Source organism: Saimiri boliviensis, chromosome 17 (assembly GCF_048565385.1).
Source record: "Saimiri boliviensis isolate mSaiBol1 chromosome 17, mSaiBol1.pri, whole genome shotgun sequence".
Taxonomy (NCBI): Eukaryota; Metazoa; Chordata; class Mammalia; order Primates; family Cebidae; genus Saimiri; species Saimiri boliviensis.
This window is the reverse complement of record NC_133465.1, coordinates 31,192,791-31,215,236: the sequence shown is the minus strand read 5'-3', so window position 1 is coordinate 31,215,236 and position 22,446 is coordinate 31,192,791.

Genomic DNA, 22,446 nt, shown 5'->3' with positions numbered 1-22,446 from the left:
GAATTTACAGTCCCAGCAGCAGTATTCACGACTGGCCAATTTCCCTATAACAAAATCAACACTGGATTTTAACACTATTTTTCATTTGGACAATCCAATACAGAAAAAATGGAATCTAAGTATTGTTGCATGTCTTTGATTACTACTATGGCTAAACTTTTGAGGTAAATTTTATTGGCTATTTAAATATTTTCACTTGTGTTCTTTGCCCATTTTTTTTCTCTTTGGATTTTTGTTATTGTTTTATAAAATTTCTTCACAGCCGGGCGCGGTGGCTCAAGCCTGTAATCCCAGCACTTTGGGAGGCCGAGGCGGGTGGATTACGAGGTCGAGAGATCGAGACCATCCTGGTCAACCTGGTGAAACCCCGTCTCTACTAAAAATACAAAAAATTAGCTGGGCATGGTGGCACGTGCCTGTAATCCTAGCTACTCGGGAGGCTGAGACAGGAGAATTGCCTGAACCCGGGAGGCGGAGGTTGCGGTGAGCCGAGATCGCGCCATTGCACTCCAGCCTGGGTAACAAGAGTGAAACTCCGTCTCAAAAAAAAAAAAAAAATTCTTCACAAATTAAGACTAAACTTTTTTTTTTTTTTTTTTGGAGACAGGGTCTTGCTCTGTCACCCAAGCTGGAGTGCAGTGGTGTCAACATAGCTCACTGCAGCCTTGAACACCTAGGTTCAAACCATCCTCCAGTCTTAGCCTCCTTAGTAGCTGGTGCTACAGGTATGCACCACTATGCATGGCTTTTTTTTTTTTTTTTTTTTTAAAGCAATACAGGGACTCACTTTGTTGTCCAGGCTGATCTCAAACTGGGGCTAGACTCAAGCGATCCTCCCACCTCAGCCTCCCAAAGTACTGGGATTACAAGCATGAGCCACGGTACCCAGCAACTCCTTATCTATAAGTAAATATTTCTGAGTGTTAAATTTGCCTTTTTTTATCATATACTTTTTAAATATTTATTTCAAATCTAGAATTTTTTTGTCATTTCTGCTGTAAACTAAATTTTGTATTATGTTTAGAAATATCTTCCCTCTCCTCTCTTCCTTTCTCCGCCATCGTGGTGTGTGCTTTACTCTGTTTCTCGCCATGTCTTCTCACAAGACTTTCAGGATTAAGCGATTCCTGGCCAAGAAACAAAAGCAAAATCGTCCCATTCCCAGTGGATTCGGATGAAAACTGGTAATAAAATCAGGTACAACTCCACAAGCAGACACTGGAGAAGAACCAAGCTTGGTCTGTCAGAAATCACACATGCGATGGCACACGTATTCATGCTGTCCGAAGGTCACAATCGAGTGTTACTAAACCAAGCTATCGGGAGACGTCTGAATAGATTCCTTTCTGTATCTGTTAGGAAGGCATTAGTTAGTACAACCCACAGTGCTTCCATTATACATGTTTAAAAAAAAAAAAAGGTTTTGGTTGCCTGGGTTCAGTAATAAATATGTGAGACCTTTCACTTCTGAAAAAAAAAAAAGAAAGAAAGAAATATCTTCCCTATGCCGGGCGTGGTGGCTCACGCCTGTAATCCCAGCACTTTGGGAGGCCAAGGGGGGTGGATCACAACATCAAGAGATTGAGACCATCCTGGTCAACATGGTGAAACCCCGTCTCTACTAAAAATACAAAAAAATCAGCTGGGCATGGTGGCGCGTGCCTGTAATCCCAGCTACTCGGGAGGCTGAGGCAGGAGAATTGCCTGAACCCAGGAGGCGGAGGTTGCAGTGAGCTGAGATCGCGCCATTGCACTCCAGCCTGGGTAACAAGAGCGAAACTCCATCTCAAAAAAAAAAAGAAAAGAAAAGAAAAGAAAAGAAAAACGAAATATCTTCCCTACTCCAAATATTTTCTAATGCTTTGGAGAAAAACAAATCTGCATCAAAGGGATAAATCTGCAGGACTTACTATAGTGTGTTATAGCTCCTCCCCACTAGACTCAGTGCTTTTTGAGGTCATAGATTTTGTCTTATCAATCCCTGTAGTTGACTAGTCCAGTGCTTAGAAAAGAGTAGGTGTTTAGTAAAAATAGAAAAGCAGGAGAGAGATCCAAGATGGCTGATCACTAGCAGCTCGGGATTGTAGCTCCCAGCGAAAGCGCAAAGAACGAGAGGATGCCACACCTTCACATGAATTCTTGTTGCTCACGCACCAGGAGATTCCCAGCGGAGGAGCCCCACGGGTCGCCAGCGCGACTCTTGTGACCGGCGAGGCGGTTTTGCCGGCGCCTTGGAGCGTCGGTTCTTGGTGCAGAGTCAGAAAAGCACCATCAATCTTAACGCCACTGATTTAGTCGGCGCAGTGAGTTGCTCAGATTTCGGCGCTGAGAATCAGTAAGTCGGACGTCCACTCAGAAAACCAATTACAAAGACGGTAAATACAAAGACAACAGATGGATAAATTTATAACGAAGGGAAGGAAACAGCCAAAAAAAGGCTGAGCATACCCAAGATCAGAATGCCTCTCCCTCAGCAGGGGATCACAGTTCCTCATCAGCAACGGAACAAGGCTTGATGGAGAACGAGTGTGTTCCAATTACAGAAGCAGGCTTCAAAATGTGGATAATGAGAAACTTCTGTGAATTAAAAGAACTTGTTTTAAACCAATCCAAAGAAACTAAGAACTTTGAAAAGAGATTTGACGAAATGTTAACAAGAATACACAATTTAGAGAGGAATATAAGTGAATTGATGGAGCTGAAAAACAATACGAGAACTACGTGAAGTATGCACAAGTTTTAACAGCCGAATTGATCAAGTAGAAGAAAGGATATCAGAGGTCAAAGACCAACTCAATGAAATAAAAGAAGAAGACAAGATTAGAGAAAAAAGGATAAAAAGGAACGAGCAAAGTCTCCAAGAAATATGGGACTATGTGAAAAGACCTAATCTACGCTTGATAGGTGTACCTGAATGTGACGAAGAGAATGAATCCAAGCTGGAAAATACACTTCAGGACATTATTCAGGAAAATTTTCCCAACCTAGTAAGGCAGGATAATATTCAACTCCAGGTAATACAGAGAACACCACAGAGATATTCCTCAAGAAGAGCAACTCCAAGGCACTTAATCATCAGATTCACCAGGGTTGAAATGAAGGAGAAAATACTAAGGGCAGCCAGAGAGAAAGGTCAGGTTACCCACAAAGGGAAGCCTATCAGACTTACAGCAGATCTCTCAGCAGAAACCCTACAAGCCAGAAGAGAGTGGGGACCAATATTCAACATCCTTAAAGAAAAGAACTTTCAACCCAGAATTTCACATCCAGCCAAATTAAGCTTCACAAGTGAAGGAAAAATAAAGTTTTTTGTGAATAAGCAAGCACTCAGAGATTTCATCACCACCAAGCCTGCTTTACAAGAGCTTCTGAAAGGACCACTACACATAGAAAGGAACAGACAGTATCAGCCTTTCTAAAAAAATACCAAAAAGAGCATCAATATAATGAAGAATTTACATCAACTAATGGGCAAAATAGCCAGCTAATATTAAATGGCAGTATTAAACTCACTTATATTATTATTGATTCTAAATTTAAATTGACTAAATCCCCCAATCCAAAGACAGACAGGCAATTTGAATAAAAAACTAAAACCCATCAGTATGCTGCGTCCAGAACCATCTCACATTCAAGGATACACAAAGACTCAAAACAAGGGATGCAGAAGGATTTACCAACCAAACAGAGAGCTAAAATAAATAAATAAAAAGCAGAAGTTACAATTAAGCAACAAAGATCAAAAGAAGCAAAGAAGGACATTATATAATGATAAAAGGATCAATGCAACAACAAGAAGAGCTAAAGATCCTAAATATATACGCACCCAATACAGGAATACGTAGATCAGTACCACGTCACATCAACTCAGAAGTTTAAACGAAATGTTGGTTGGCTCCTTGTTTGTTATTCTCTTCCCTCATTTTCTTTTATGTCTCCATTATTAAGGACAATTATAGGCATACCCATATTTAGACTGCATTCTAGCCCAGGCAATAAAGCAATACCCCCATCCTCTCTCCCTCTTCCTCTTTGTCTTTCTTTCTCTTCTTTATTCTTTTTCTTATTAAAAAAAAAAAAAAAGAAAAAAAAGAAAAGCAATATAGGTTACACCTGGGTGAGGCTGCCTTGGCCCAATTCAGTCTCTGCCACTAATTAATCATGACCTTGGATAAGGTACTCAATTCTGTATGCCTCAGTTTCTTTATCTTAAAAATGAAGACAGGCCAGGCGCGGTGGCTCAAGCCTGTAATCCCAGCACTTTGGGAGGCCGAGGCGGGTGGATCACGAGGTCAAGAGATCGAGACCATCCTGGTCAACATGGTGAAACCCCGTCTCTACTAAAAATACAAAAAATTAGCTGGGCATGGTGGCGCATGCCTGTAATCCCAGCTACTCAGGAGGCTGAGGCAGGAGAATTGCCTGAACCCAGGAGGCGGAGGTTGCGATGAGCCGAGATCGCGCCATTGCACTCCAGCAGCCTGGGCAACAAGAGCGAAACTCTGTCTCAAAAAAAAAAAAAAAAAAAAAAAAAAAAAGAAGACAATGCAATTTCCATCCTCAGAGGGTTGCTAAGAGAATTAAATAAGATAATATATTAAAGCATTTAAAATTGTCCCTCTGCATAGGTAGCACTCAACAAATGACAACTGTTATTACTCAGTCATGGACTATAATCTGAGTATATTCCTACAATATAGATCTTAGGGCAATGAAAATAATTTATTGTCAGTTGAAGATACTGCTAGTGCTAGAGTCCTCTTCTGAATTGATAGCAGTATATCACAGGCCCTGTCCAAGACACTCACCCAGAATATGGTGGCATGAGCAACTGACACAGTCCCCGGCTGTCCTTTCATGAACTTCAGACCTCACTTTGCATCCAGCAGCCCACCAGAACAGAGGCTCTCTGCCTCGTTACCAGGTTTGGGAATATGGCATTAAAAATAGGATTATTGAGCCAAGTCAGTGGCTCACGCCTGTAATCCCAGCACTTTGAGAGGCCAAGGCAGGTGGATCACCTGAGGTCAGGAGTTCGAGACCAGCCTGGCTAACATGGCAAAAACCTGTCTTTACTAAAAATACAAAAATTAGCCAGGCATGGTGGCACACACCTGTAGTCCCAGTTACTCGGGAGGCTGAGGAAGGTGAATCGCTTGAACCCAGGAGGCAGAGGTTGCAGTGGGCCACAATAGTGCCACTGCACTCCAGCCTGGGAGCTTGGGTGACAGAGCGAGATTCCATCTCAAAAAAAAAAGTCTCTACTAAAAATACAAAAAAAAAAAAAAAAAAATTAGCTGGGCGGTAGTGGTGAATGCTTGTAATCCCAGCTACCTGAGAAACTGAGGCAGGAGAATCGCTTGAACCCGGGAGGCGGAAGTTGCAGTGAGCCTGGGTGACAGAGCAAGACTCCATCTCAAAACAAAGCAAAACAAAACAAAAAACCGCAAAACCATCTCTTCTAAAAATAAAAATAAAATAGCTGGGCAGTAGTGGTATATGCCTGTAATCCAGCTACTTGAGGGGCTGAGGCAGAAGAATCACTTGAGCCTGGGAGTTGGAGGTTGCGGTGAGCTGAGATCATGGCACTGCACTCCAGTCTGGGCGACAGAATGAAACCCTGTCTCAAAAAAAAAAAAAAAAAAAATAGAATTGTCCAGATTTATTTGGTGATAATGTGTTCTGACAGTATTTAGCCTACAGGCCATGTACATTTTCATCATCTCTTCTCAGTGAAGGGATTACCTGGAGCAATGTCATGTCTCTAGAAATATTGCCTCCTAAATTGTCAACAAAGTAAAAGAGATTCATTTCTTAAATTTGTCTGGGGATGCTGTAGTTTGCAAAGCACTCTCCTATCCATTATCATTCAATCTGCAAGCAAACATTCCAGAGAGGCAAGACAAGGGTGATCATTTCCACTTACGAATGATGAAAACAGAGGCTTATATGGTTAAGCTTCAGCCAAGTTGGCTGAGCTGCTTCTCATTGGTGATTCTGTCTCTGTGTCCTACATGAGGCTTCTCACAAATCCTGAGTTCCCTCAAACTAGTCAACATGTTGATGTGGACCCTTTATGTTGGTATTTATATTTTTTTTTTTTCAGCATATCCAAAACTTCCCCATGTTTAGACCCACAAAATGTATAACTCTGTTCTTTTCATGTTAGGTGAAGCTGACCTCAGTCCACTAGGGCAGCATGAAACTTCTGCACCCAGTACCTTCCAGCTCTCTGTCATGGGGGCCAACAACCCATGCAGGGTTGCAGGGTCGAGGCTGGAATTCTGAAGTGACTCCAAACAGGTCCATAGTTGCCCTAAGTAATAATGGTGATAGATGATCTGTTACCATGACACAAATCAAGACATGCTGGAAAATGTACTCACTTCAGTGACTTTTTAAAAATTGGTGGTGTGTAGTATATTGAATTAACTGTGCTAACTTATTATACCATATAAAGATAGTAAAGCATCATCATCATCATCATCATCATCATCATCATCAAGTAACAATAGAGGGGCATTTTGACACCAAGAAGATAGAAGAAATAGAATATCAGAAGAAGGGACAGTACATTTGAAGAACTCACACATCATCCTAATATTTCCTGTTCTAACGAGGTCTGTGTAAAACACTTCATCAGGCACTTGCTTGGGGCTGGCATTTGAAAACACTGCCCTGGGAGTTATAATACCAATTCTACACTTTTTTGGCCTGGTATCCTTAATTCCTGCTATGTTCAGAGCTGGAGAATTCCAGGCCTAAGAAGATAAAGTATGGACTCACAACAAAGGTTCTCTGAACATCTGAGATGGTGCCAAGACTTGTGAATCATTCTTTCTGGATATACTATTAAAAGCAGTGGAGGCCAGGCACGGTGGCTCAAGCCTGTAATCCCAGCACTTTGGGAGGCCGAGGCGGGTGGATCACGAGGTCAAGAGATCGAGACCATCCTGGTCAACATGGTGAAACCCCGTCTCTACTAAAAATACAAAAAAACTACCCGGGCGTGGTGGCGCGTGCCTGTAATCCCAGCTACATAGGAGGCTGAGGCAGGAGAATTGCCTGAGCCCAGGAGGCGGAGGCTGCGGTGAGCCAAGATCGCGCCATTGCACTCCAGCCTGGGTAACAAGAGCGAAACTCTGTCTCAAAAACAAAAAAACAACAACAACAAAAAAAAAAAAAAAAAAAAAAAAAAAAAAAAAAAAAAAAACAGTGAATGTGTGATATAATTAGGTATTATTTGGAACGGTGCATTTGTTTTTTGCAGTGGTTGGAACAACATGTTAATCCCAGGAAGTCTTAGACTGGGAATAATTATGGAACCTACAGTCAGCAGAGGGAAGAGCCCTGATTGGATGTCACAAGTTATTGCAACCCATGGAGAAGTTGTCATTCATAGATGAAATCCTGACCTTTGTATGTTACCAATACCGACATTAAAAACCCTATTGTGAATATTTGGGCAGACACAATTATTATTATTATCATTTAGAGAAACAGAGTCTCACTCCCTTGCCCATGCTAGAGAGCAGTGGCATGACCATAGCTCCCTGTAACCTCAAACTCCTGGGCTTAAGTAATCCTTCCACCTCAGCCTCCCAACTAGCTAGGACAGCAGGTGCATGCTACCATGCGTGGTTTTTTTCTTTTTCTTTTGGTAGAGATGGGGGTCTCCTTATGTTACCCAGTCTAGTCTTGAACTTATGGCCTCAAGTGATCCTCCCGCTCAGCATTCCAAAGTGCTTGGATTACAGGCATGAGCCACTGCACCCAGTCCAGACATTATAAATGTCCTTATAAAGGGAAAAGCATATTACTAAAAAAAGGAAGAGGAGAGAGATAAGTTTTGAGTGTCTACCATGCGTCAGACACATGCAAGCAAACCAAATACCATTCACAATAACCTTCAAAACTAGCTATCCTTATTTTATAAGTGAGAAAATTGAGGCAGAAGATAGAGAACTAAAACAAGATCACATAGCTGGAAAGTGACAGAGTTCAAATCTATTTGAATCCAAAACGATGCTTTCTATATAACATTACTAGGGAAAAGATAACCAAGACCTAGAGTCACACTGTCTTTTAGCATGATGAAATATAAACAATAGAAACCCAAAGCACTTGCAGGTTAAACTAAAGGGGAACGTCTTAAAGTTGATAAATGTCGTCTGTGAAAAACCTACCCATAACATTATTCTTAATACTGAAAGACCAAATGGTAGAAGACTATTTCCTAAGATTGGGGTCAGGGCAAGGAAGTTTTGCTCTCATTACTTTTATTCAACTATTCATTGGAGGTCCTGGACAGTGTAATAAGTCAAGAAAAATAAATAAATGGTCTAAATATTGGAAAGGAAGACAATAAAACTTTTTAACTTATAGATTAATTTTTACTTATAGATTAGTAAGATTAGAGAATCCTCAAGAATCTAAAAAAAAAGCTGCTAGAACTAATAATGAATTTAGCAAAGCTACAAAAAAAAAAGTCAATATAAAAAATTCAAGTGTATTTCTACATACCAGCAATAAACTACTGGAAAGTAAAATTTATAAACCAATGCCAGCCTGGTGCAGTGGCTCCCACCTATAAACCCAGCACTTTGGGAGGGTGCAGCCAGAAGATTGACTGAGCCCAGGAGTTGGAGATCAGCCTAGGTAACATAGCAAGAGAGACCTTGTGTCTACGAAGAAAAAAAAAAAAAAAAAAAAAACAAGAAGGAACTCACAGCTTGTGGAACTTAAAATATTTATTGGATGTAATTTATAGCTTAATAAAGTGGATTTAAAAATAAAAATAGGCCGGGCGCGGTGGCTCAAGCCTGTAATCCCAGCACTTTGGGAGGCTGAGGTGGGTGGATCACGAGGTCGAGAGATTGAGACCATCCTGGTCAACAAGGTGAAACCCCGTCTCTACTAAAAATGCAAAAAGTTAGCTGGGCATGGTGGTGCGTGCCTGTAATCCCAGCTACTCAGGAGGCTGAGACAGGAGAATTGCCTGAACCGAGGAGGCGGAGGTTGCAGTGAGCCGAGGTCGCACCATTGCACTCCAGCCTGGGTAACAGGAGCGAAACTCCATCTCAAAAAAAATAAATAAATAAAAATAAAAATAAAGGGCCAGGCGCGGTGACTCACGCCTGTAATCCCAGCACTTTGGGAGGCCAAGGCAGGTAGATCACAACGTCAAGAGATCGAGACCATCCTGGTCAACATAGTGAAACCCCGTCTCTACTAAAAATACAAAAAATTAGCTGGGCATGGTGGTGCATGCCTGTAATCCCAGCTACTCGGGAGGCTGAGGCAGGAGAATTGCCTGAACTCAGGAGGAGGAGGTTGCGGTAAGCCGAGATCGCACCATTGCACTCCAGCCTGGGTAACGAGCAAAACTCTGCCTCAAAAAAAAAAAAAAAAAAAAAGAAAGAAAAAAGAAATAAAAAATAAAATAAAAATAAAATTTTGCATTTAAAGTTTTAAAAACAAATTTCTAGTTGTGTCATTGTGCTAGCAACTGTAAAGAAAGAATTACACAGACCCAGTCTCAGACTATGAACATGTGTTCTTTATTTGGAAATGATGGCCTACACAGGTAAATGGAGGTCAAATGTCTGACCAAGTAGAAGAAACTCATTGCTCCAAAATCTGATTTTTATTACTCGAGTACTACTTAAAATCTGAACGTGTCAACGACAGGTTTTAAAGGCAGGAGACAAGAGTAAAGTCACAGGGATAGCCAGTGGAGAGAATTAATATGGCCATGAGAATCTCATATAGGGCAGTAGGAAACTCACTAAATGCTCTCCTATCTTCAGTCTTGAAAGGATTCCTGAAAGAGCAAGACTGAAGGCTTTAGGAAGAGAGGCCATGCACACTCTGGCAGTCAGGAGTTCAGAGGTTACAGTAAACCATTTCCCAGTCCATGAGAATAAAATTAAACAGAAACATTGTATAATGGATGGACCCACTGTAGGCATCTATGCTAAAGAAATACTGGGCCAGGCGTGGTGGCTCATGCCTGTAATCCCAACACTTTAGAAGGCCAAGGTTGGAGGATTGCCAGAGCCCAGGAGCTTAAGACCAGCCTGGACAATGCAGTGAGACTCCGTCTCTACAAAAAATTTTTCAGAATTATACAGGTGAGCCAGGCACAGTGGCTCACATCTATAATCCCAGGACTTTGGGATGCTGAGGCAGGTGGATCATGAGGTCAGGAGATTGAGACCATCCTGGCTAACACAGTGAAAACCTGTCTCTGCTAGAAGTACAAAAAATTAGCCAGGTGTGGTGGCATGTGCCTGTAGTCCTACCTACTCGGGAGGCTGAGGCAGGAGAATTGTTTGAACCCAGGAAGTGGAGATTGCAGTGAGCTGAGATCATGGGACTGCACTCCAGCCTGGGCGACAGAGCAAGACTCTGTCTCAGATTTAAAAAAAATACCCAGGTATGGTGTCATGTGCCTAAAGTCCCAGCTACTCAGGAGGCTGGGACTGGAGGATCACTTGAGCCCAGGAAGTTGAGTCTACAGTGAACAAGGATGGAGCTACTGCACCTCAGCCTGGGTCACAGAGCCAGAGCTGTCTCTTAAAAAAAAAAAAAAAAAAAATTGTACATGTGCATAAGGGAACATGGATAGGAATACTTATTGAAGACTTGCTTGTCTAAAAAAAAAAACCAGGATAAATGAGAAAGAATTTAATGAAGTAAGGCACAAAGTCACATCTGTTTTGGAGCAGATCCTATCAGTGCCCCACCCATATGACCTGGGACTTACCATGTCTGTGCATGTCATCTGACTTCCAATTGATAGTACCAGCATCTTCTTGACTGAAGGCTTTTTCTGGCCACCAGAGCCCTCTTTGCCCAGGTACATGGCAGGCCAAAAGTCCCTGAGTCAATGTGCCTCTGAAGTAGCCTTCAATCAATGGCAGATGGAAGTCAGTGGATAAATGCTCCAGCTCTCTTTAGGTAGAAGCGTTGAACAGTTGCGTAGTACATTGGCTCCCAGTTTTTCCATGAAGTTAAGCTCTGGTTTTATGTACAGTGAGGACTTGCTTGAAAGAACACCCTTTATTGGCTTCCTTTTCTTCCCTGTCTCACTTCACCTTTATCCTATTTTCTGGGATCACCTCCCACATAAAATAATTGCACTTAAATCCTGTCTCAAGGTCACCTTTCAAATTCAGCATTGTGAAAGAACAAAGCACATTTAATAAATAGATTATTATGAAAAGATCATCATAACATATTGCTAAGTGAAAAAGCATTTTATAGAACTGTATGTGTAGTATGGCAGCATATATTTTGAAAACACACAAAATAGAATCATATATATATATACATACATATATGTATTTTGAGACAGAGTCTTACTCTATCATCCAGGCTGGAGTACAGTGGTGCAATATCAGCCCACTGGAACCTCCACCTCCTAGGTTCAAGTGATTCTCGTGCCTCAGCCTACCAAGTAACAGGAACTACAGGTATGTGGCACCACACTCAGCTAATTTTTGTATTTTTTGTAGAGATGTTGTTTCATCATGTTGACCAGACTGGTCTAGGATTCCTGAGCTCCAGCAATCTGCCCACCTCAATCTGTCCACCTCCCAAAGTGCTAGGATTACAGGTGTGAGCCACAGCACCCAGCCAAGAACTATACAGTTTAAAATGTGCATGTATGTCTGCAAATACACATAAAATCGTCCGGTTGGAATGCACACATTGATAATATTGGTTAGCTCTGAGGAGAGTAAGACTGAGTAAAAGGGTGAAGGGAAAGTTTGCTTAAATAATAATCTTTGAATTTTTTTTTTTTTTTTTTTTTTTTTTGAGATGGAATCTCCCTCTGTTGCCCAGGCTGGAGTGCAATGGCATGATCTCCACTCACTCCAACCTCCACCTCCCAGGTTCAAGCAATTCTCCTGCCTCAGCCTCTCAAATAGCTGGGATTACAGGCACATGCCACCATGCCTCGCTAGTTTTTGTATTTTTTAGTACTGACAGGGTTTCACCATGTTGGTCAGTCTGGTTTCGAACTCCTGACCTTGTGATTCACCTGCCTTGGCCTCCCAAAATGCTGGGATTATAGGTGTGAACCACTGCGCCTGGCTGTAAACTTTGAATTTTTAAAACCAAGAATCTATTCATGAATTACTTGTGATTTTATTTTATTTGAGACAGGGTCTTGCTCTGTCATGCAGGCTGGAGTGCAGTGGAGCAATCACAGCTCACTGCAGCCTTGACCTCCTTGGCTCAAGCTATTCTCTTTTTTTTTTTTTTTTTTTTGGAGATGGAGTTTCACTCTTGTTACCCAGGCTGGAGTGCAATGGTACGATCTCGGCTCACCGCAACCTCCACCTCCTGGGTTCAGGCGATTCTCCTGCCTCAGCCTCCTGAGTAGCTGGGATTACAGGCACACGCCACCATGCCCAGCTATTTTTTTTTTTTTTTTTTGTATTTTTAGTAGAGACGGGGTTTCATCATGTTGACCAGGATGGTCTTGATCTCTTGACCTCGTGATCCACCTGCCTCGGCCTCCCAAAGTGCTGGGATTATAGGCGTGAGCCACCGCGCCCGGCCTCTTTTTTTTTTTTTTTTTTTTTTTAAAGACAGGGTTTCACCATGTTGGTCAGGCTGGTCTTGAACTCCCGACCTCAGGTGATCTGTCTGCCTTGGCCTCCAAAGTGCTTGGATTACAGGCGTGAGCCACCAAGCCCAGCCCTTTTCTTTTCTTTTTTTTAAGATGGGGTTTCACCATATTGGTCAGGCTGGTCTCGAACTCCTGACCTCAGGTGATCTGCCCACCTCAGCCTCCCAAAGTGCTGGGATTACAGGCGTGAGCCACTGCGCCCAGCTGGCTCAATCTATTCTCTTGCCTCAGCCTCAAGAGTAGCAGAGTAGCTGAGACTACAGGTGCCCGCTGCCATGCCCAGCTAATTTTGTTTTTATTAGTATTTGTAGAGACAAGGTCTTGCCATGTTGCCAGGCTGGTCTCAAACTCCTGGGCTCAATAATCCTCCTGCCTCAGCCTCCCAAAGTACTGGGATTATAAGCGTGAGCCACCGCACTCGGCCTACTTGTGTTTCTAAAAGTAAATTTAAAATACTTTCTAATGGATGGAAGAGCTCAGCTTAAACCAACACTGGGCACTGGGGACACCTAGCAAAATAGGATCCCAGTCTCTGCCCTTGGGGAGCTCATAGAGCATTAAACGCAACAGATGAGTAAACATCTGCAAGGCCAGGTGACAAGTACCATGACAGACATAAGCAGAGGAACTGCAGTAACCCAGAGGTGGGGCCCAGCCAGTCCTCTGCAGGAAAAAGTCATTCCTCCCCTACCTGCCCTGCAGTCTCAGAGACACTTCAACCCAAATGGCTAGAGCTCAGTCAGCAGAGCTGAAGATATAGCGATTAAGAATTAAGCAAATCAGTCACTTGCCACCGGTCAGAATAAAGACAGTTTTAATGGAAGGATAATGACATCCCTGGAGGAATGTCTTGGAGCAGGAATTTATCAGTGTTTCTAGCACCCCCAGGAATTTCCAGTGGACAATTACATTGACACATTGACCCTAGCTTTTCAGATCTCCCACCGCCTCCCCTCCAGGACCTCCCACCCCCTGCCGCATGCTCTGAGAGCAGCCCACCAAGCAACCTTCTGCTGACGATTTAGTTTTCCATGGAGTCTTGCTGGGGGAAGAAAGTGTACTTGAGGAGGCAGTTGTTACGACCCAGCTGTCACTGGAAGGCAATCAAATGGCCAGTTTCTGGCTTCTGGGACGTTATTACAAGGTCAGTGGTTCCCAACTTTGCTGCATATTAGAAATCTACTGGGGGGCTTTTGAAGATCCCGATACCTAGGTCACATCCCATACCTATGCAGTTGTTTCCAGGGGTGACCAGGCAGTGATGTGCTAAAGCCAGCTGCTACCTGGCTCTGGAGAACCTATTTCGTGCATCTCTTCCCAATTCTGTCTCAATGATGTCATACTAGCAGTTTGAAATTAACCATGATGGAAGTTTTTATGTCATGGATATCAGTTATAAATCAGGGCTTTCCTTTCTTTCTGAACAGCCAATTGTTAAAATATTTACCAGCATACCACTGAAATCAGGCATCAGGTGATTTTTTTAAGATCCTCAGGTGATTCCGTGCAGCATGGTCTGGAAACCACCACTGTCTTAGTCTTTGCCCAAACAATGCTCATTGTAGTCCTGGATAATTTGGTTTCACCTGTTAACTCTAGCAATAGCTATTAAGGCTGTGGCTCTCTAATCCGGGATCACTGTCTCTCAGGACTTTCAGCAAGGACAACCTTTATTCTGCCCTGCAGGCTGAGCTCTGTTAACATGGTGTATTAGAGTGGATAGATGGCAATTTTGTATATGGTTCATTGCTGCCCTTTTGATGAAAAGTATCTTGTATTTGGATTCTCAGCTGAAAATACATCCACAGAACATTGTCTGTAAAACGTTATGAAACATTCCTCATTTTACGGCTGTGTCCAGTGCATGTGAGTTATACTTTCATTTATTAAGGCTTAAGTCAAAGTAATAAAAGGCACCGACAAATGTAGAGCATAACGATTTTGTAATCTATTTGAAAACTTTCTTTTTTTTACTAACTTTAAGATAAAAAGTTCACCACTCATCTGGGAAGAAGGGAAGTTTGGAACATTGACTGAATCGCATGGCCAAGGACATGGGTCAGGGCTGAGGTTTGGTCCTGGGGTTTGGAGCTGGGATAAATATCCTATCCAGAGACTGATAAATGGAGCGGGTTAAGATGAGGCCAGCATCCTCAGATACGTGCAGAGGGAACTCTCCTGGGGCTCAGAGCTTGTGTTGTTAGGATGGAAAGAGGCCAGCTGTAGGGGAAAAAGGATCAGGTGGTACATGAACTTCGATTTGTCTGGCCTCACCCAGTCCCCAGCTCGTTGCCATGTCCTGTCTCTATCTCCCTGGTATTGGCTCCCTGACTGATCCTTCCACGGTCTTGTCGGTCTTCTCTTGTTATGCCTTCCGGTAGCTGATCCTGAACATGCACTTGTCCTTCAGCAATACCAAACGCCTATGAGGTTTGCAGCCTTGCTCCCACTCTCTCCTATCCAACCTCTACCTTCACTTTGACATTGATGACTTTCTCTCCTGTCACAAGGCTCATGGAGGGCCTGTAGGGGCTCAGAAAAATAGATGAAGGAAGATGGAAGAAGCATTTTACGATTTACTAGTAAGATTTAAGTATCACATCTCATCTCCCCAACCAGCTCCCCAGACAGAAGAGCACTGGAAATAGAGATATCGGGAAAATAATGACAAGTAAGCAATGCACAGAAATGAGGAAAGAGGCCAGGTGTTTTGGCTCATACTAGTAATTCCAACACTGGGAGGCCAAGGCAGGAGGATTGCTTCAGCACAAGGATTTGAGAACAGCCTGGGCAACATAGGGAGACCCCATCTGCCTTTTTTTTTTTTTTTAAGAGATAGGGTTTCACCGTGTTGGCCAGGCTGGTCTTGAATTCCTGACCTCAGGTGATCCACCAGCCTCAGCCTCCCAGAGTATTGGGATTACAGGCCTGAGCCACCGAGCCTGGCCATGAGACCCCATCTCTTAAAAAAAAAGGGAGGAAGAAAACTGCCTATCCCAAGTGGCTACTCTGTCAGGCATTGTGCTAGATGTTTCATAAAATAATACATGGCCTTAGTTAATTTTCTCAATATTACCTTCTACTGCAAAATAGGTGTTATTATCCCCATTGTACAGATGAGGAAAAAAGCTCAAGTGTCAAGTGCCCAAGGTCAGACAACTAGAAAGTTTTTCACAGCTTCACATGTTTCAAATAAGTATTGCAGATGTTGACTGTCTAAATTCTTCAGGGGAGAGAGAGATCCAGAGGGACTTGTGTCAGAGAAAGGCTTCATGAAAGATCTGAAGCTACAGCCTGGTTCAGTGGCTCACACCTGTAATCCTGGCACTTTGGGAGGCCAAGGTGGGTAAATTATAATGTGCAACAAGGCAAAAACCCATCTCTACAAAATACAAAAAAATTAGTCCAGTGTGGTGGCACATGTCTGTAGTCCCAGCTACTCAGGGGGCTGAGGTGGCAGGATCATCTGAGCCCAGGGAGGTGGAGGTTGTCAAAAACACACACACACACACACACACACACACACACACACACACACACACGAAGAAGAAGATCTCAGACTCCAAGAGCAAAGCCTTAAAAGTGAGTAGAGGCCAGGCGTGGTGGCTCAAGCCTGTAATCCCAGCACTTTGGGAGGCCGAGGCGGGTGGATCATGAGGTCAAGAGATCGAGACCATCCTGGTCAACATGGTGAAACCCCCGTCTCTACTAAAAATACAAAAAATTAGCTGGGCATGGTGGTGCGTGCCTGTAATCCCAGCTACTCAGGAGGCTGAGGCAGGAGAATTGCCTGAACCCAGGAGGCGGAGGTTGTGGTGAGCCGAGATGGCGCCATTGTACTTCAGCCTGGGTAACAAAAGTGAAACTCCGTCTCAAAAAAAAAAAAAGTGAGTAGAGAAGAGGAGGTAGAAAGATAAGCCAGCCCACAGCATGGAGACAGAGAATGACCCAGAGGGATGTGTGTGCTGAAAGGTCAGAGATAATTCTTCTGCCTTCTGCAAACAGTTTTGGATAAGAAATGTTAAAAAAAGCCGGAGGTGGTGGCTCACGCCTGTAATCTCAGCACTTTGGGAGGCCGAGGCAGGCGGATCAACTGAGGTCAGGAGTTCAAGACCAGCCTGGCCAACATGGTGAAACCCTTTTATTTAAAAAAATAAAAAAATTAAAAGAAATGTTAAAAAAAAAAAGTATCATGGCCGGGCACGGTGGCTCAAGCCTGTAATCCCAGCACTTTGGGAGGCCGAGGCGGGTGGATCATGAGGTCAAGAGATCGAGACCATCCTGGTCAACATGGTGAAACCCCGTCTCCGCTAAAAATACAAAAAATTAGCTGGGCGTGGTGGCACGTTCCTGTAATCCCAGCTACTCAGGAGGTTGAGGCAGGAGAATTGCCTGAACCCAGGAGGTGGAGGTTGCGGTGAGCCGAGATCGCGCCATTGCACTCCAGCATGGGTAACAAGAGTGAAACTCTGTCTCGAAAAAAAAAAAAAAAAAGTATCATGCACTCAGTGAGGGAGGCCCCTGGCTGCCAGGCCAAAAGGGTAAGAATTCTCTGCCTGTTCTTCCTGGTACTCCATAGCATCACTTCTTTGGCCCTTCCCTCCAGCTGTGAGGTACAGTGGGAATTGGGCCAGCCCCAGCTTTGTAACTCACTAGATGTGTGAGATTTGGTAAAGTATCTTGCCTTTCTGAATCTGTTTCTTCATTTGCAAAATGGGACATATTGATATTGATCACAGGTGTTGAGCACCCAGCACTGTAGATGTGAGTTGCTCCTTTTGTAGTCCTTTAATCTTCCTGGGCCTGGCCCAAGTTCTGCAAAGTCTCTGCAGACAACTCATGGGGTGAGCCAGTTCTTGGAAGAAAGGGAAGATCACCTCCCACTTCCTGCACATTATATTCCTGCTTATGCATTCTGATGTCCTGCTTGCTTTTTTAGGCTCTAAGTGCTATCCTGCTGACTCACTTCCGACTTCTCGTTCATCATGCTCAGCTCCTGAAAATGGAACAAAATGGAAAAGGCCGGAAATTGTACTGTCTGGTGATGTGTTTAAGGGGCCAGCCACTCCACGCGGATGGAATGCTGGGGACATGAACTGAGTGGTGCTCAAAGTGTATTTCTCCATTGGACACTTGGGACACTTTGCCTTGGATTGTAATACCTGTACTAATAATAACCATCCTACTTACTGCCACTGATGAGGAGCCAGGAAGCCCCAGGCTATGTGCTTTCCATGGATTGTCTCTTTGAATTATCACAACTGCAGATGTCAGGGAACCTCTCTATTTTAGAGACAAGGAAATTTTTCACACTAAGATAGGTTAAGGAACTTGCCCAAGGTCACATAGCTGGTAAGGGACAGATTAAGGATTCAAACCCATGATCTAGACTTGTACTGTCTAATTGGTAGTTACCTGCCACATGTGGCTAATGAACTTTTTTTTCTTTTTTCTTTTTTTTGAGATAGGATCTCACTCTGTTGCTCAGGCTAAAGTACAGTGGCACCATCATGGCTCACTGTAGCCTCGGCCTCCCTGGGTTCAGGTGATCCTCCCATTTCAGCCTCCTGAGTTGCCGGGACTACAGGCACATACATGCCACCACACCTGGCTTTTTTTTTTTTTTTTTTTTAAATTAGAAATAGGGTTTCATCATGTTGCCCAAGCCGGTCTTGAACTCCTGGACTCAAGTGATCCTCCCACCCTGGCCTCCCAAACTTCTGGGATGACAGGCGTGAGCCATCACACCTGGCCTCTTTTAATTTTTTAATGTGACTACTAGAACACGAAATTTTGTATTTGGTCTTGTATTTCTCTAGGACAGCACTGATCTAAACCATGAACATTATTAAATGATCACCAGACCAATGATTTCCCAATGTTTTTGATAAATTTTTGAGCACAAGTCCTCAATTTGTATATTCTTATTTATTCATAAATGCTATTCATTTGTACTACTCTGTAATATTATGTACACTATAATACATTGGCAAAAGGGATATTTTTAAAAGATGAAATAAAAAATAAATAGAAACAGAAGTTGTACTCATTTCTTCCAAGAGTCCAGTGGGCCACTTTGTGCACCCGCCCCCCTGCAGTGTGCACACACCATTTTGGAAATCCTTGCACCAGAGAGACTTAGAGCTCCTGGGGGCAGAGACTTTAATACAGATGGTCCCTGACTCATGATGATTTGACTTAAGATTTTTCTGCTTTACTATGATTTGAAAGTGATGCCCATTCAGTAGAAAGTGTACTTTGAGTACTCTTTCAACCATTCTGGTTTTCATTTTCACTACAGTATTCAATAAATTATGAGATATTCAACATTTTATTATAAAATAGACTGTGCTAGATGATCTCACAGAACTGTAGGCTAATGTCAGTGTTCTGAGTGCATTAAGGTAGGCTAGGCTACGATGTTCAGTAGGTTATGGTATTAAATGCATTTTCAGTGTACAATGGGCTTATTGTGACACAACCTCATCATGAGTCCTGGAGCATCTGTACACCTATCTCCCTTCCCCCACAGTTGACATTAGCACCATGTCTAGATATAATCAGTACTCAACCTGTTTACGATAGCAAAGACCTGGAACCAACCCAAACGCCCATCGATTATAGACTGGGCAGGGAAAACGTGGCACACATACACCATAGAATACTATGCAGCCATAAAAAACGATGAGTTCGTGTCTTTTGTAGGGACATGGATGAACCCGGAAACCATCATTCTCAGCAAACTGACACAAGAACAGAAAATCAAACACCGCATGTTCTCACGCATAGGTGGGTGTTGAACAATGAGAACACATGGACACAGGGAGGGGAGCATCACACACTGGGGTCTGTTGGGGGGGAAATAGGGGAGGGACAGCGGGGAATGGGGATTTGGGGAGAGATAGCTTGGGGAGAAATGCCAGATGTAGGTGATAGGGAGGAAGGCAGCACATCACACTGCCATGTGTGTACCTATGCAACAATCTTACGTGTTCTTCACATGTACCCCAAAACCTAAAATGTGATTTAAAAAAAGAAAAAGAATGAAAGAAAAGAAAAAAAACATCAGTGCCCAACACATTTATGGAAGGAATAAACAACTCTTAATGTGCAATTGTTTTCTCGTGGATTAGATTAATTAATTAATTTCATATGTATCATGCACTTTCTATGTGTTATAATAGTAGTATACTAAGTGCTGAAAAATAAAGTTTACGAAGACTAAGCTCCTTTACTCTAGGCCTATGCTTCTTAAGCTCTAATGTGTATAAGAATCACCTGGAGAGCGTGTTAAACAGATTCCTCCTCTCCTCTTGCAATTCAGTAGGTCCTAGTTTCACCAGATAATTTGTTGCACATCTAAGAAGCTTTTTAGGAAACTATGCTTTGGAGGAGAGTGCTGTATATTGGAAAATTGGAAAGGCATCTCAAATATTACATGAGGGTAAGTGTTGAAGATAATTTATATTGCGTTTTCGCTATTTACAAAGCACTTTTAAATACATCACCTCATTTAGTCCTCATATCGACCTGATGAGTCATGTATTACTATTTCTGTTGAGGCAACTGAGATTGAGAAAGGTTAGTTAAGTTGCTTAAGCTACAGAGTAAGTAAATGGCAGAGCTTGGGTTTGTACCCACTTCTGCACTCAGCAATTCAGGCAAATCTGTAGCAAGTGTCTTCTCCTTTTTCGAGCACTGTCCTAAAGAACTGGGCATACAACATTGAGTGAGACAGACAAGCTCTCTGTCCTGGTCAAACTCAACAAGCAATTAAAATAGAGAGTATAAGCCAGGGAAGCAGTGTCATGGAGATACGCAACAGAAACATATACTCTAGAACAGAGTTAGAGAGAACTTTCCAGGAATAAAAGTAAAATTCACATGAAGACCTGAGGGATAAATTAGAGGAGTGGAGGGTGGGTGGGAAGTGTTTTGGGCTGAAGATAAGCATAAAGGCTTGAAAGCATTCAAGGAGCTGCAGGAAGTTCAAAATATCTGAAATATAGCGGGTGGAGGGGAGAGATAAGACGCTTGAGGTAGGTAGCAGGGACCAGATCATGCCAGACTATTTAGGGGTTCAGCCAGACTTTTTTTTTGAGGCGGGATCTTACTGTCACCCATGTCACCCAGGCTGGAGTGCACTGGTGGGATCTCAGCTTACTGCGGCCTCTACCTCCCTGGCTCAAGTTATCCTCCCACCTCAGCCTCCACAGTAGCTGGGACTAGAGACATGTGTACCACACACTTTGCTAATTTTTGTATTTTTTGTAGATACAGAGTTTTGCCGCATTGCCTGGACTGATCTTGAGTTCCTGAGCTCAAGGGATACACCCGCCTTGGCCTCATGAAGCCCTGGGATTACAGGTTGAGCGCTTCACCTGCAATCAGGTCTCATATTTGAATTTTTAAATTAAATTAAAATGTTTTTTAAGACGGGGTTTCACCATGTTGGCCAGGCTGGTCTTGAACTCTGACCTCAGGTGATCCGCCCGCCTTGGCCTCCTAAGTGCTTGGATTACTGCCATGAGCCACCACGCCTGGCCAGATTTGAATTTTTCAAAGTTTATTATGCTCCCAAGAGGGATGGATCAAAGCAGAGCTAGCTTGTAGGCAGGGAAGTAGTTAAAGATGCTAGTGGTGTAAATTTGGGTAAATACTGTGTGACTGGGAAGCAGCAGAAGTGAGGGAGATTTAAAATTGTTTAAGACTTGGTGATTCAGCCTGGGCAACATGCAAAACCCCATCTCTACAAAAAAAAAAAACAACAACAACAGAAAACAAAAAAAAAAAACAACAAAAATTAGCTGGGTGGGGTGGAGCATGCCTGCAGTCCCAGCTACTTGGGAGGCTGAGGTAGGAGGATCACCTGAGCCCAAGAGGTGGAGGCTGCAGTGAGTGGTGATCACACCACTGCAGTCCAGCCTGGGCAACAGAGACCTTGTCTCAAAAAACAAAACAAGACAAAAAAGACTTGATGATTGATTGATTGGAAGGGACAATGTGGACAGGCAAAGGAGGGATTGAAGATGACCTCCAAGTTTCTGAGTACAGTATGCAGTTTCAGTAGGGATAAGTTTCTGTAAGCTTATTATTTTACATTTAAAAGAAGGATAAATTCAGATAAGTAAAGTGATGTAAAGGAAACATGCTATTTTAGTAAGCTTTCAATGACAGAAACTTCCTTGATAGAAAATATGGAAGAGGCTGGGGGTGGTGGTTCATGCCTGTAATTCCAGAATTTTGGGAGGCCGAGGTGGGAGGCAGGAGGATCTCTTGAGCCTAAGAATTTGAGACCAGTCTGGACAACATATTGAGACCGTGTTTCTAAAGACTTAAAGAATCAGCTGGGCATGGTGGTGCACATCTCTAATCCCAACTATCTGGGAGGCTGAGGCAGGAAGATTGAACCAGGAACTGGAGGCTGCAATGAGCTAGGACTGCACTACTGCACTCCAGCCTACGTGACAGAACGCGACCCTGTTAAGAAAGAAAGATGGAAGAAAATTGTCATTTTGGTGGTCAAGTTTACTTTTAAAAATTTGCACCAACAGCTTTATCATCTGTTGACAATGGATTTCTGAATGCTGGAGATTCCTCCACTTTTTGCCAACATCAGGATTAACCATGGAGGACCGGCTGTAAACTATGAACTGTCAGTCTACTGAGTTTCCTTTGTGACTATCTTCTTGTTGCGTGACCTTGCACCTTGAGTTTCCGAAGCTCAACATTCCCTTTTTCTTTCTTTTATTTTTTTTGAGATACAGTCTTGCTCTGTCGCCAGGCTGGAGTGCAGTGGCGCA